Source organism: Rattus rattus, chromosome 1 (genome assembly GCF_011064425.1).
Source record: "Rattus rattus isolate New Zealand chromosome 1, Rrattus_CSIRO_v1, whole genome shotgun sequence".
NCBI lineage: Eukaryota > Metazoa > Chordata > Mammalia > Rodentia > Muridae > Rattus > Rattus rattus.
The window spans coordinates 39,291,196-39,308,057 of record NC_046154.1 but is presented as its reverse complement, the minus strand read 5'-3'; the positions used below and the strand labels follow the sequence as shown (position 1 = coordinate 39,308,057).

General features: G+C 41.4%; 1 pseudogene; it reads right to left on the bottom strand.

Moving 5' to 3' along the window:
• Positions 1-1,792: 1,792 nt before the first annotated feature.
• LOC116887324 lies at positions 1,793-2,206 on the bottom strand (annotated as a pseudogene).
• Positions 2,207-16,862: the final 14,656 nt, after the last annotated feature.

Below are 16,862 nucleotides of genomic sequence, written 5' to 3'. Positions count from 1 at the left end.
AATGGGGTAGAATTCTCAGCTCCTGAGAGGTTGTACTTGGATTGTTGACTTCTGGGCTGGTTTATACAAATGTAGGTTGGTGATTTTGTGAAGCTAAAGAGTTTTCTGATTTTACCCTGGCCTGATTTGTTCAGAGTGCTCTGAATATTCAGTTTAGTGATTTGGAGAATTCTGTTAAGCTCTCATGGCATGGACCTGGATTCTTTTGTGACAATGGGAGGAAGTATAAAGAAGGGTGTGTACCAGACACAAGGACACTCAAGTTTATAAATCACTGCTACAGCTGAAAACCCACAGTGGCCCTCACATAGTGATAGTAAATGACTTCAATACCTCACTCTCACCAATGTACAGGTCACCCAGACAAAAACAAAGCTAAAATTCTGGACCTAATTGATGTCAGAAACCAAACATACCTAACAGATATTTTGAGAACACTTTACTGAAATACAAAAGAATAGACCTTTATTTCAGTGTCTCATGGAACGTTCTCCAAATTAATCATAGACTCAGACACACAGCAAGTCTCAACAGATAAAGTTGAAATCACACTTTGCACCCTATATGGTCACCATGGATTAAAGCTGGATATCAACACAGAAACAAACAAACAAACAAACAAACATAACCAGAAAGCCTAAAATGAAAAATGGGTCAAGACAGAATCAAGAAGAAATATAAAAAGTTTTTATAATTAAATGAAAATAAAAACACAATGGGATGTAATGAAGGCAGTTATAAGAGGCAAGTTTATAGCACTAAGTACCTACATAAAGATATTGGTGAGATCTCATATTCGTCACAACAGCATAAGTGAAAGCATAGAACAAAAGCAAAACTAATGCTTCAAAGGAGTCGATGGCAACACCAGCGCTGATATATCAATAAAACATAAACAAACAAACAACAACAAAACCCTCAAACAGTTGGTCCTCTGAGAAAATCAATACCCAAACTAACTAAATGGTGGAGGCAGAGGTGGGGGGAATCCATATTAATAAAGTTAGAGATTAAAAAGGGAGAAAAAACTACAGATACTGAGGAAGTCAAGAGAACCATAAGAACATACTTTATTTTATTATTTATTGTTTATTAAAGATTTATTTACTTATTATATATAAGTACACTGTAGCTGTCTTCAGACACACCAGAAGAGGGCATCAGATCTCATTACAGATGGTTGTGAGCCACCATGTGGTTGCTGGGATTTGAACTCAGGACCTCAGGAAGAGCAGTCTGTGCTCTTAACCACTGAGCCATCTCTCCAGCCCTATTTTCTTTTATTTAATGTATTTTAATAGCAAACGAACATGAACAGCAACAGAAGACAGATACCATTAAAAACATATACTTCCATGTAGGACAACTCTGTTAGAAAAGTACAGTGAATGGATGACGTCTACTGTATGATAAAAATGCTACAAACACCATTTAGTTGCTGTCAATAAGAAATTTACTTATTTTTAAAAACTCCAATTTCTGGCATTGTCCAGAAATTTTTAACGGGTTTATTTATAATAGTTATAAGGTTGAACTGTTGAAATGTGTTCATGGAAACATTTTGCTTGCATTAATGCTTTACATCTTGCATTTATATTAAAAAAATCACACACAAATGAATGTAGAGAAACTGCCAATGCCTGATTCTGTTCCCTAGGTTTCTACTTGCAATCATATACTTATGTACCTTTGACCCCTTGGAAAAAATATCTAACATTCAGAACTACTGATAACAGGAAGAAGAGGAAAAAAAATCTTTTGAGAATGAAATGTTGCCGCTCATAGTGGACTCTTAAGCATGTTCTCCACGTATGTGGCATGCTAGCTGGGTATCTTTTGGCATAATTATTACACGTTTGGCATATATAGCACACAGGTTGGTATTTTCAAAAAGGGCAGACAGACAGGCCTCTTTTGCCTCTTGCAAAGCACCAACAGCTGCACTCTGGAAGCGCAGGTTTGTTTTGAAGTCCTGAGTAATTTCTTGCACCAGACGCTGAAAGGGGAGCTTGCGAATCAGAAGTTCAGTGTACTTCTGATAGTGTCTGAGTTCACGACCGCCACAGTACCAGGCCTGTAACGATGAGTTTTCTTCACCCCTCCAGTAGAGGGCGCACTCTTGCAAGTGAGCGACTTTTGTAGTCAGTTGTTTCCTGGGTGCTTTACCAGCGGTGGATTTGCAGACAGTCTGCTTCGTATGTGCCATGGTATGACCACCTCCTTACTCATCTCTTTTCTCCTTTGGCTGGAGCTCGGCAAGTGAGAGGAGGGAAGTAAGAGGCAGCACTGGTATTAGAGAGCGGCGACCAGGAACATACTTTAAAACCTGTATTCTACCAGATTGGAAAATCTAAAAGAAACAGACAATTTTCTTGATATAGACCACCTACCAAAATTAAATTAAAAACAGATTAAAAGGAAATTCAGTAGAAGAGAGAAACTCAGAGCATTTTCATTAAAAACAAGGCAAGATTGTCCACTCTCTCCATACTTACTCAATAATGTACTTAAAATCAAACAATAAGATAACTGAAGGCGATCAAAGGGGTACAAATAGAAGAAGTCAAAATATTTTTATTTGCAGATGATACGATAATACATGTTAGTGACCTTAAAAATTCCACTGGAAAACTCCTCCAGCTGACAAACACTTTCAGAAAAGTAGCAGGATACAAAACCAACTAACAAAAATCAGTGACCTTCCTATACACATAGGAGAAATAGAGTGAGAAAAAAATCGGGGAAATAATATCTTTCATAATAGCTTCAAAAATCATAAAATATCTTGTGGTAACTATAACCATGGAAATGGCAGATTCTTATGATAAAACTTTAAGACACTTAAGAATTTGAAGAAAATATCAGGAGATGAAAAGATCTCCATGCTCATGGTTTGGTAGGACTAATACAGTAAATATAATGTCTAATATCGTCATCCTACCAACAGCGATCTACAGAGGCAATGCAATCCTCATCAAAATTCCAACGCAATTTTTCACAGAGCTTGGAAGGACAGTACACACACACACACACACACACACACACACACACACACACACACACACACACACCCCCAAAACAACAAAGCTAACAACAGGACAGCTAAAACAATTCTGAATAATTAAAGAACGGCTGGAGGTATCACAATCTCTAACTTCAAACTATACCACAGAGCTACAGTAATAAAAACAGTGTGGTACTGCTATAAAAACAGATGCATAGATAAATGGAATCAACCGAAGGCACAGAAGCAAGTCTATATTCTTGTTTATACCTTACTTTTTTTTTTTATTAACTTGAATATTTCTTATATACATTTAGAGTGTTATTCCCTTTCCGGTTTCCGGGCAAACATCCCCTCCCCCCCCCTTCCTTATGGGTATTCCCCTCCCCGCCCTCCCCCCATTGCCGCCCTCCCCCCAACAGTCTAGTTCACTGGGTATACCTTACTTTTATAGATGGGCCAGAAATATATGTCAGAAAACCAAACCTAGCATCTTTGATAAATGGTGCTGGTCAAACTGGATGGCCACATATAGAAGAATACAAATAGGTCTATACCCTCCACTCTGCATGACACTCAGTTCTAAATGGATGAAAGACCTCAATATAAGACCAGATGAACTGAGTCCGATAGAAGAGAAAGCAAGACATGGTTTTGACCAGGAAAAGGCTTTCTGAACAGAGCACTGATAGCACAGGCACTAAGATCAACAACTGATAAATGTGAGCCCATGACACTGAAAGGCTTCTGTATGCCAAAGGACGTCATGATATGGAAAAGCAGCAGCCTACAGAGTGGGGGAAGATTTCTAGCAACTACACATCTGGTAGAAGGCTAATATCTGAAATACATACCTATATTTCTATATACACACACACATACACACAAACACATACACATGTACACAAGCATAAACACACACACATACATACACACATACACAAACAGAAACACACACACATACACACACATATACATATACACACATATACACATAAACATAAACAAAGATATATACACATACACACACATACACAAACATACACACACATAAACACATACACAAAAGTACACACACATGCACACACATACACACATATACACATACACATATACACACACATACCCAAAAGTACACACACACATACACACACATATATACACATACACACACACACACACACACACAAACACACACAAACACACACACACACACGAACCTAGACATTAAAAAACGACAACTCAGTTAAAAATAATGGTGTACATATGTAAACAGAATTCTTAAAGAAATGTCCAACACTTTTAGTCATCAGGGAAATGCAAATCAAAACTACTTTGAGATTTCTTCTTACACCAGTGCCAGGAATGGCCAAGATCAATAAAACAAGTGACAGCTCATGTTGGTGAGGATACAAAGTAAGGGTAACACTCATCCATTGATGACAGGAATACAAACTTAAACAGCCACCACGGAAATCAGTGTGGTGGCTCACCAGAAAGATGAGAATTGATCTTCCACTAGATCCAGCTATACCATTCTTATATAACCAAAGGATGCTTCATCCTACCACAGAGACACTTGCTCAATCATGTTCATTGCTGCTCTCTTCATAATAGCCAGAAACTGGAATAAGTTTAGATTTTCATAATGGAACATTATGGAATATTATCCATCTATTAAAAACAAAATAATGAAATTTGCAGGTTAGTATATAGAACTAGAAAAATCATGAGTGAAAAATCATGTAACTTTAATTTTTTCAAGGCTTACTTTTAATGATGGTTCTTAAACACTTTAACATCCCTTTTGTCCCACCATCCACCACCGGCAGTGGAAAAGAAATGTTATAGGAGAAGTTGGTTTGTTCAGAACTGGTTCTGTGAAGCAAATCCCATGTGTTGTCTGGCTATCGCAATTGAGTTTACAGGTCAGCAGCGACAGTTCAGTCCACTCAGAAACACTTCCTGGCTATGGCAGCAGTCCAGTTCGGTAGAGTCTGGAGAGCAAACTCGATCAGCAGCAGTGGCACTACCTAGGAGAGACAGCCAGGCCTCAACCTGGTCATGACTCAGCAGGTGGGACCAGGGCCAACAGAAACTCTAGGGAAAGTTCTCAGCTCTGCCTCACTCAAGGAAAGATATCATCCGGACTGGCCTCACACCAACGCTATGTGGCAACAAGCCAAAGAACTAGGCAAGAAAGGAATTTTACCAACAGCGCCTCCATACAATCCTCAACATAGACCTGCAAAGGGTATTTCCTTTTGCCCAGAGGTGTGGAGAGAACTAGGCCTTAGTTTCCCAGTATTTTTGGATACTAACAGGCAACGATATCATGAGCCCGTTGATTTCAAGACCGTAAAACAGTTGGCGGAATCTGTTAGGACTTATGGAGTAAGTGCAGCTTTTGTTATTGCTCAAGTTGAAGCTCTTACCAGGAACTGTTTCATTCCTGGAGACTGGGGAATTTTAGTCAGAGCCTGCCTCTCTTCAGGTCAGTACTTGAACTGGAAATCTTACCTCTATGAAAATGCTAATGCTCAGGCTGCCATTAACTTAGCTTCAGGGGCAGATCCTCAGAGGCATTGGGATGCCGACATGCTGTTAGGATTGGGGAGGATCTGGACCAGACTGGTTATCTAGAAGAAGTGTACAGGCAAGTCAATGAAATAGCTGTTAAGGCATGGAAGGCGCTACCCAACAGGGGTGCAGTCTCCGGGAACCTCACCAAGGTTCTTCAGGGGCCCACAGAGCCCTTCTCAGACTTTGTGGCCCACATGGTTGAAACTGCCACTAAGATCTTTGGAGACTCTGATACAGCAATGCCTCTTATTAAACAGTTAGTGTATGAACAATGTACAAAAGAATGTAGAACTGCCATAACACCATATAAACATAAAGGATTAGAGATTTGGATGAAAGTTTGTAGAGAGTTGGGAGGACCATTGACTAGTGCTGGCTTAGCAGCAGTGGTGGTACAGTTAGGAAAAGGAACAGCCATGGATACTTGTTTCAAATGTGGCCGTAAGGGACATTATCGAAGACAGTGTCTAAGAGAAATGAAGATAGAAGTAGAGAAAAACCTAGACCACCTGGGTTATGGCCACGGTGTGAAAAGGGAAATCACTGGGCAAATGAGTGTTGATCTGAGAAAGATCTGGATGGCCGAGCCCTATCGACAGGATATGAGGTGCATGGCCTAAAAACGGACTATGGGACCCATGTCCCCAGGGCCCTCAAATATATGGGGCTCTACAAAGCCAAGAGATACGGAGACCTTGACCTTCCCTTTGCCATCCAAGGGACCAAGGAGAGCCACTAAAGGCTCCACAGGACTGGACCTGCACTCCACCACCCAACTCATATTAACCCCTCAGACGGGAGTACAGCTCATAGATACAGATTTTAAAGGACCCCTTCCAAAAGATACGGTTGGTTTATTATCGGGACGCTCCTCTTCTGCCTTAAAAGGCCTACAAATTGTACCTGGGGTTATAGACCCTTACTATCAAGGCACTGTCAAAATCTTGGTAGCCTACCCCCCGGGAAATCACCCCTATTTCCCCTGGGGATAGAATAGCTCAGTTGCTGCTCTTGCCTAGCTTGCATAAGCATTTTCCTGCTATAAATAGAACCAGGGGAGACAAGGGCTTAGGATCCACGGGATCCCGAGTTGCTTTTATATCATTGGAGTTGAATGACCGCCTGATGTTAACACTGACTGTAGAGGGACGATCATTCTTGGGGTTATTAGACACTGGAGCAGATCGCAGTATTATCTCTGCTCAGGATTGGCCACCCAAATGGCCTACACAAGCATCTTCTCAGGCCCTACAGGGTCTAGGGTATGAGAGGATTCCTTTAATAAGCTCAAGGGAACTGACATGAAGAAATACAGAGGGAAGATCAGGAAGATTCACTCCCTATATTACAGACATTCCTGTGACATTATGGGGCAGAGACGTCTTAGTGATTCTAGGTATGAAATTGACTAATGACTACTCCCCACAAGTTAAGGATATGATGACAAGAATGGGATACATGCCTAATAAAGGTCTAGGAAAAAAACTTACAAGGGCAAATTGACCCAATAATGGCAAAACAAAAACAAAACAGGACAGGACTGGGTTTTTCCTAGGGGCCATTGAGGGAGGAATACCCATTACGTGGAAAACCGAGGAGCCCATATGGGTTCCTCAATGGCCTCTATCCTCTGAAAAATTAAAAGCTGCCGCTGATTTGGCAGCGGAACAATTACAATTAGGACATATTCAACCATCTAGGTCACCTTGGAACACGCCCATATTTGTGATTAAGAAAAAATCAGGAAAATGGAGGTTATTACATGATTTAAGAGCTATTAATTCTCAAATGCAAATAATGGGTCCCATACAGAGGGGTTTACCCTTGCTTTCCAGCATTCCTGCTGATTGGCATATCATTATAATTGATATTAAAGACTGCTTCTTTTCCATCCCTCTCGCCCCACAAGATAGTGAGCGTTTCGCCTTTACTTTACCTTCCATGAATAATGAAGAGCCCGATAAACGCTATCATGGGTAGTTTTGCCTCAAGGCATGGCTAATAGTCCTACCATGTGTCAGCTGTATGTAGGGCAGGCCTTACAACCAGTATGTGACCACTTTCCAAAGTTAAGAATAATACATTATATGGATGATATCCTACTATCAGCTAAAGATCTTGGCACCCTAGAAAAGGCCTATGCAGAGATGGTTGCAGTGCTAGAGAATAATCAATTATTTGTGGCGCCTGAAAAGGTTCAAATGGGCAAACTAGGGGAGTATTTAGGAACAAAAATAGCTCCTCATAGCATTTCTCCTCAAAAATAGAATTACAAAAAGATCATTTAAAAACATTGAATGATTTTCAAAAATTGTTAGGAGACATAAATTGGATTCAACCCTATATCAAGATGCCCAATGTAGGTCTACAACCACTCTATGAGATCCTGAAGGGGGATTCTCAATTAACCTCCCCTCGTATAATAACCACAGAAGCACGTGCAGCCTTGAAAAAGGTAGACGAGAGATTGGAAAAGGCAATGTTGAATAGGTATAGGGAGGGAGAAGATCTTCTATTACGTATATTGAGAACCTTTCGTCAGCCTACAGGAGTGTTGTGGCAACAAGGACCACTTCTATGGATTTATCCCCATATTTCACCCAATAAAACCCTTGAATATTATCCTTCAGCTGTGGCCAAACTCGCCGTGTTAGGCATTAAGTCTTGCATTCAACATTTTGGCACTCCTCCTAAGAAAGTTATTACACCATATACATCAACTCAAATAGAAACATTGTGTGCTTTAATAGATGATTGGGCCATATTACGCTGTGGTTTTGTAGGAGACTTTAACAGTCATTATCCTAAGGATCCATTGCTACATTTTTTTACTGAGCATCCAGTAATCTTCCCCAAGGTCACTGCTTCAGAGCCTTTGTCTGGAGTATTGGACATTTATACTGATGGCTCAAGAACAGGTGTGGGGGCCTATATGGTTAACTCGCATGAGTCAGTTTTGACCCAGTACAATCCAGGCACCCCTCAAGTTACCGAATGCATGATTGTACTGGAGGTCTTTAGAAGGTTTCCTGATCCTTTTAATTTGATCTCTGATTCTGCTTATGTAGTTAATGCTGTGCACTCACTTGAAATGGCAGGGCCGATTCAGTCGTCTAGTACCATCTGTCACATTCTTTTGGAATTACAAAAACTAATATGGGCCAGAAGAAATAAATTTTATATACAACATATTCGAGCCCATACTAATTTGCCTGGCCCCATGACCAGTAATAATGCCCTGGTGGATGCTAGTACTCGTAGAGAGTTTATTTTTCATGCTGCTCCAGTTGATCTCGCTAGAGAATTTCATCAAAAGTTTCATGTTCCTGCCTTTACTCTTCAACAAAAATTTAACATCTCTAGAGCTACAGCCCATGATGTGGTGTTACGTTGCCAGAATTGTGTTCAATTTCACCACCTTCCTCATGTGGGGATTAACCCTCGTGGTCTGATCCCGCTAAAACTTTGGCAGATGGATGTCACACACATATCTCAATTTGGAAATTTAAAATGTGCTCATGTTTCCGTTGATACCTGTTCTGGTATTATACATGCCACTCTGATGACTGGTGAAATGGCTCGTAATGCCATTAGTCATTGCTTAGAGGCATGGGCGGCCTGGGGAAAGCCTGATAGTCTCAAGACAGACAACAGGCCTGCCTACACAGCAAAGTCCTTTCAGGCATTTTGCCAGACAATGCAGGTCGGTCATACTACAGGATTACCATACAATCCCCAGGGTCAAGGAATTGTGGAAAGAGCACATCGTACCTTAAAAGAGCTTATACAAAAACAAAAAGAGGGAATTGCCAGCGGTCGAACACCAAAAGAACAACTTTCTTTAGCTCTTTTTACTCTAAATTTCTTAATTTTGGATGTGCATGGCCACTCTGCCGCGGATCGCCATGCTGCTACTATACCTATGACTAATGCAAAAGTAAAGTGGAAGGATGTCTTAACTGATGAATGGCGTGGCCCAGATCCTGTGATTTCCAGATCTAGGGGAGCTGTTTGTGTTTTTCCGCAGAATCAAGAAAATCCAATTTGGGTACCTGAGCGCTTGACTCGAAAAGTGCCTTCTGCTCTTCCTGAAGATGAGACTATTACTACTATTACTACTGGGAATGGTAATACAGGTTGATTTACTCACCCTGTGGGCTATTGCCAGATCCTGGCCAGTACCCATGCCAGTTCATAGCAAATCCACTGCCTTACCAACCTTTTTCTCCACCTCCTGTTTGCGTGATACTCCATGTATAGTGCCGAATGGAGAAGTACCCCAACGGTATGATGCCACTAATCTTTCTCTATCGCATAACTTATGTTTTACTGTTCAGAACTCCTCTCTGCCCTGCATTTGGATACGTAGAGCTACTTTAGCTAATTGGATGGATCCTACAAGCCAAAGCACTATGGGCACTATACCAATCTTAGAAGCTTTGACTCAAATCATCCAAGGGCAGCAGTCAGGCAGCGGTAACTTATCGAACAGCCAATCCGCTGATCTGAACATCACAACATTTATTATGATACATAATTGTAGCATACCATCGCCCCCGGGGCAAAGTAACCATACACGATGTAACTCCACTCACCGTAGAGTTTTGCCCATTTGCCCCCCGTATCAAGAGTTCCCACCTGACTTTACCCTGTGTCAAAGTCTGGCATGTCAAGTAAAACAAATCTTGCCAGGGTTTGAATTTTCCACACCCCTTGGCAAGACATTATATATTGGGAACAAAATAAGTCTAGTGTAGGGAATCACTGGCCATGGTATCAATAGATGTTATCTAACGAACAAGGAACATATACATCCTTGACCCCTTTTGCTAGATTGATGGGTGAGAATTTTACACTATATAATGTGTCAGCTACTTGAAAAAATGATACCAGTTTGTATCACATTCAGTAGAATAGTCTCTTGGCAAATGATGCTGCCACTAATGCTTCAGTATGTGTCAAACCGCCCTTCTTCTTTTTGGTAAGTAGTTATGCAAGTAATGATACTTTAAATTGTAATAGCTCAGATATAGAATGCTATTTGGCCAAATGTTGGGACGGCACTAACAGTACTGCTGTACTGGTTAGACTTCCCTCTTTTGTGCCTATCCCTGTGGAAGCTAATCCAGATAATTTCCCCATACTTCATTTATTAAGAACCAAAAGGGATTTTGGAATTACGGCTGCTATAATTTCAGCCATTGTACTTTCAGCCGCTGCAGCAACTACAGCCACAATAACCATGATTAATCAAGTACAGACAGCTGAGACTATAAATAAAATTGTAGATAGAACTGCAGTGGCACTAGAGATGCAAGAAGAATTCAATACCCATTTGATGTCAGGTCTTTTATTAGCTAATCAATGGATGGATTTAATTCAAGAACAAATAGAAGCACTGTATCACATGGCTCAATTGTCCTGCATTGCTTCCCTTAGAGGTTTGTGTATTACCCCCTTGCAAGCTAACTTTTCTCAGCATTCTCAACAGAGCAAAGAAATTTCGAACTATCTGAAGGGAAATTGGTCCATTAAAGCAGAACAACTATCGAGACAATTGCTAATGCAGATTGCGATCCTTAACAGTACTAAGTTGAACCCCATCACGCTTGAAGACTTTACCTCCTGGATCACCAACGCTCTCTCCTTTTTCAAGGAATGGGCTGGCATGGCAGCCTGGGGAGCTATTGTCCTCCTGGGATGCGGAGTATGTCTCTGGCTCTTCTGCCGTTTAAAAGGAGAGCATGCCCGACACAAAGCTGTTGTTTATCAGGCAATGATTGCAATGGAGAATGGTGCCTCTCCCAGTATCTGGCTGGCCTCTGTGAAGAATTGAGAGTTCGCCCTAGATCATTTGTATCACTATCATATGAGGTCATTGTATCCAGAGACGGGCAACTTTCCATGAGCTTGGACCGACCTAAGACACGGGGCCCGGCGGCATAGGGTAACCCTATGACGGATAAGGCCGAGTTTTGATGAGACAGGAGCTCCTAAGACAGGAGCAATGACATTTTGGCAGGGTATCCTGATCTAGACCAGTCATCACTCTCCAAAATTCCCCACGGTGATCTTTTTATAAAACAAAAAAGGGGGAGATGTAGGGAGCGGCATACATATATAAAGATGGCGCCGACATCCGGTGTACCAGTGCCATTCTGGTGGTAAACAACAGCACTGCTCATGTGCAGAGTTGCCTTGGACACTTGCCCGACTAGGGCGACACTATGCTAATGAGGTGATTTATGTTCCACCAATCCCTGGGGGACAAGCAGCATAACCATTGCCTGCTATCCATAAAAGGAGAGCGCTTTTGTCACTCAGGGTCCCCGTATCAACAATGAGGTGGTCCTGCAATAAAGGCTGTTGGGAAGAATCCAACCGTGTTGTGTCTTCCTTGCTGGCCGAGGTGGGCATGACAGCTAAACACACACATGTATTGGTCCACCTTACATTGCATAGTTGAGCTCCATTTGTCAGGGCTCCATAGAGAGAAATGCACCAAAAAAAAATCTAGTGGTGTACTGCAGATCTTGCAGTTTCCTCAGACTCGGGTTGGTTGGCAAAGTGATGTCAGCTGAGACAAACGCATGTGCTGAGGCAAGATACGTGGGGGACAGGAGATGTTTGAAGGGATATAAATAGGACTTGATGGACAGTGATGGAGACTGACCTTGGCTTGCTTGCATAGATAAATACTTTCTCATACCGAGCAGCTTCTTCCTCAAGGTCTACCAAGTCATTCTCACTAAGCTCTGAGTCATTGACATTCCCAAGGTCAATGCTTTTAAGGAGGGGTATATTTTCTTTGTCTCTAGGTCCGGACCTGTCTTTATCACTCCTGTCTTTCAGGGAACAGTCCAAAGCTTATGACCTAAGCATTTATTCATGAATAATTAAGTGTCAGAATCATTATTCAGGGAAGAAAAAGGGCCGGTAGAAAAGCTCGTGGCAATAGTCTTTACTTGTTTTGGATGGCAGGTTCCACATAAACAGGCTATGATTAACCAGATAAATGCAGAATCCACCAAAATCCAAGGTCATTAAGTTCATGTGGAATCACATAGGTAAGAACATAGTCAGTAGTCTCTCCTTCCTTACAATTGCTAATGAGTAAAGAGATAATACAGAGAATTTGAGTCTCCATTAATAGGAGCAAGTGTTCCAAAAGGTTTCTTCTTTTCTATGGTCACTAATGAGGTAAGGAAAGATAAAGTAAGTTCCAGAGGATGCTCTTGGGACGGGAATGGGGGGCGGGTTACAAAGGGAATATTTAAGGTGCTCCTTTTCTCTTAAAGGAAGGCCACAAAGCACCCTAAGATCCTATCAGTTTTGTCCTAACAACAGTGTCCTTTGCCTTACAGAAGCTTTGTAGTTTTATGAGATCCCATTTGTCGGTTCTTGATCTTAGAGCATAAGCCATTGTTGTTTTGTTCAGGAAATTTTCTCCAGTGCCCATGTGTTTGAGACTCTTCCCCACTTTTTCTTCTATTAGTTTGAGAGTATCTGGTTTGATGTGAAGGTCCTTGATCCACTTGGACTTAAGCTTTGTACAGGGTGATAAGAATGGATCGATCTGCATTCTTCTACATGCTGACCCCCAGTTGAACCAGAACTACTTGCTGAAAATGCTATCTTTTTTTCCGTTGGATGGTTTTGGCTCCTTTGTCAAAAATCAAGTTACCATAGGTGTGTGGGTTCATTTCTGGGCCTTCAATTCTATTCCAGTGGTCTATCTGCCTGTCCCTGCAACCAACAGATTGGGAAAAGATCTTTACCAATCCTACAACTGATAGAGCGCTCATATCCAAAATATACAAAAAGTCATGAAGTTAGATGGCAGGGAGACAAATAACCCTATTATAAATGAGGTTCAGAGCTAAACAAAGAGTTCACAGCTGAGGAATGCCAAATGGCTGAGAAGCACGTAAAGAAATGTTCAACATCTTTAGTCATGAGGGAAATGCAAATCAAAACAACCCTGAGATTTCACCTCACACCAGTGAGAATGGCTAAGATCAAAAACTCAGGTGACAGCAGATGCTGGCAGGGATGTGGAGAAAGAGGAACCCTCCTCCATTGTTGGTGGGATTGCAGACTGGTACAACCATTCTGGAAATCAGGCTGGAGGTTCTTCAGAAAATTGGACACTGAACTACCTGAAGACCCAGCTATTCTTCTCTTGGGTATATACCCAAAAGATGCCTCAACATATAACAAAGACACGTGCTCCAGTATGTTCATAGCAGCCTTATTTATAATAGCCAGAAGCTGGAAAGAACCCAGATGCCCTTCAACAGAGGAATGGATACAGAAAATGTGATACATCTACACAATGGATTACTACTCCGCTATCAAAAACAATGACTTTATGAAATTCGTAGGCAAATGGATGGAACTGGAAAATATCATTCCAATCACAGAAAACACACATGGTATTCTCTCATTGATAAGTGGATATTAGCCCAAATGCTTGAATTACCCTAGATGCGCAGAACACATGAAACTCAAGACGGATGACCAAAATGTGAATGCTTCACTCCTTCTTTAAAAGGGGAACAAGAATACCCTTAGCAGGGAATAGGGAAGCAAAGTTTAGAACAGAGGCTGAAGGAAGGCCCATTCAGAGCCTGCTCCACATGTGGCCTATACATATATAGCCACCCAATTAGACAAGATGGATGAAGAAAAGGAATGCAGGCTCAGCTGGCACATCTGTCCCCACTGCTAGCAGCCAGTCCAGCACCTGGCAGCCTATCATTTGGGTCCTTCTTTTTTTGTGTGTGTGTGTGTTGTGTGTTCTTTCTTTCTTTTTTTTTTTATTAACTTGAGTATTTCTTAGATACATTTCGAGTGTTATTCCCTTTCCTGGTTTCCGGGCAAACATCCCCCTTCCCCCCCCTTCCTTATATGTGTTCCCCTCCCCCCCCTCCCCCCATTGCCGCCCTCCCCCTGACAGTCTAGTTCACTGGGGGTTCAGTCTTAGCAGGACCCAGGGCTTCCCCTTCCACTGGTGCTCTTACTAGGATATTCATTGCTACCTATGAGGTCAGAGTCCAGAGTCAGTCCATGTATAGTCTTTAGGTAGTGGCTTAGTCCCTGGAAGCTCTGGTTGCTTGGCATTGTTATACATATGGGGTCTCGAGCCCCTTCAAGCTCTTCCAGTTCTTTCTCTGATTCCTTCAACGGGGGTCCTATTCTCAGTTCAGTGGTTTGCTGCTGACATTCGCCTCTGTATTTGCTGTATTCTGGCTGTGTCTCTCAGGAGCGATCTACACTTCTGCACTTCTTTGCTTCATCCATCTTGTCTAATTGGGTGGCTGTATATATATGGGCCACATGTGGGGCAGGCTCTGAATGGGTGTTCCTTCAGTCTCTGTTTTAATCTTTGCCTCTCTCTTCCCTGCCAAGGGTATTCTTGTTCCCCTTTTAAAGAAGGAGTGAAGCATTCACATTTTGATCATCCGTCTTGAGTTTCATTTGTTCTAGGCATCTAGGGTAATTCAGGCATTTGGGCTAATAGCCACTTATCAATGAGTGCATACCATGTATGTCTTTCTGTGATTGGGTTAGCTCACTCAGGATGATATTTTCCAGTTCCAACCATTTGCCTACAAATTTCATAAACTCGTTGTTTTTGATAGCTGAGTAATATTCCATTGTGTAGATGTACCACATTTTCTGTATCCATTCCACTGTTGAAGGGCATCTGGGTTCTTTCCAGCTTCTGGCTATTGTAAATAAGGCTGCTATGAACATAGTGGAGCACGTGTCTTTTTTATATGTTGGGGCATCTTTTGGGTATATGCCCAAGAGAGGTATAGCTGGATCCTCAGGCAGTTTAATGTCCAATTTTCTGAGGAACCTCCAGACTGATTTCCAGAATGGTTGTACCAGTCTGCAATCCCACCAACAATGGAGGAGTGTTCCTCTTTCTCCACATCCTCGCCAGCATTTGCTGTCACCTGAGATTTTGATCTTAGCCATTCTCACTGGTGTGAGGTGAAATCTCAGGGTTGTTTTGATTTGCATTTCCCTGATGACTAAAGATGTTGAACATTTCTTTAGGTGTTTCTCAGCCATTCGGCATTCCTCAGCTGTGAATTCTTTGTTTAGCTCTGAACCCCATTTTTTAATAGGGTTATTTGTCTCCCTGCGGTCTAACTTTTTGAGTTCTTTGTATATTTTGGATATAAGGCCTCTATCTGTTGTAGGATTGGTAAAGATCTTTTCCCAATCTGTTGGTTGCCGTTTTGTCCTAACCACAGTGTCCTTTGCCTTACAGAAGCTTTGCAGTTTTATGAGATCCCATTTGTCGATTCTTGATCTTAGAGCATAAGCCATTGGTGTTTTGTTCAGGAAATTTTTTCCAGTGCCCATGTGTTCCAGATGCTTCCTAGTTTTTCTTCTATTAGTTTGAGTGTGTCTGGTTTGATGTGGAGGTCCTTGATCAACTTGGACTTCAGCTTTGTACTGGGTGATAAGCATGGATCGATCTGCATTCTTCTACATGTTGACCTCCAGTTGAACCAGCACCAATTGCTGAAAATGCTATCTTTTTTCCATTGGATGGATTTGGCTCCTTTGTCAAAAATCAAGTGACCATAGGTGTGTGGGTTCATTTCTGGGTCTTCAATTCTGTTCCATTGGTCTATCTGTCTATCTCTGTACCAATACCATGCAGTTTTTATCACTATTGCTCTGTAATACTGCTTGAGTTCAGGATAGTGATTCCCCTGAAGTCCTTTTTTTATTGTTGAGGATAGTTTTAGCTATCCTGGGTTTTTGTTATTCCAGATGAATTTGCAAATTGTTCTGTCTAACTCTTTTGAAGAATTGGATTGGTATTTTGATGGGGATTGCATTGAATCTGTAGATCGCTTTTGGTAAAATGGCCATTTTTACTATATTAATCCTGCCAATCCATGAGCATGGGAGATCTTTCCACCTTCTGAGGTCTTCTTCAATTTCTTTCTTCAGAGTCTTGAAGTTCTTATTGTACAGATCTTTTACTTGCTTGGTTAAAGTCACACCGAGGTATTTTATATTATTTGGGTCTATTATGAAGGGTGTCGTTTCCCTAATTTCTTTCTCCGCTTGTTTCTCTTTTGTGTAGAGGAAGGCTACTGATTTATTTGAGTTAATTTTATACCCAGCCACTTTGCTGAAGTTGTTTATCAGCTTTAGTAGTTCTCTGGTGGAACTTTTTTGGGATCACTTAAATATACTATCATATCATCTGCAAATAGTGATATTTTGACTCCTTCTTTTCCAA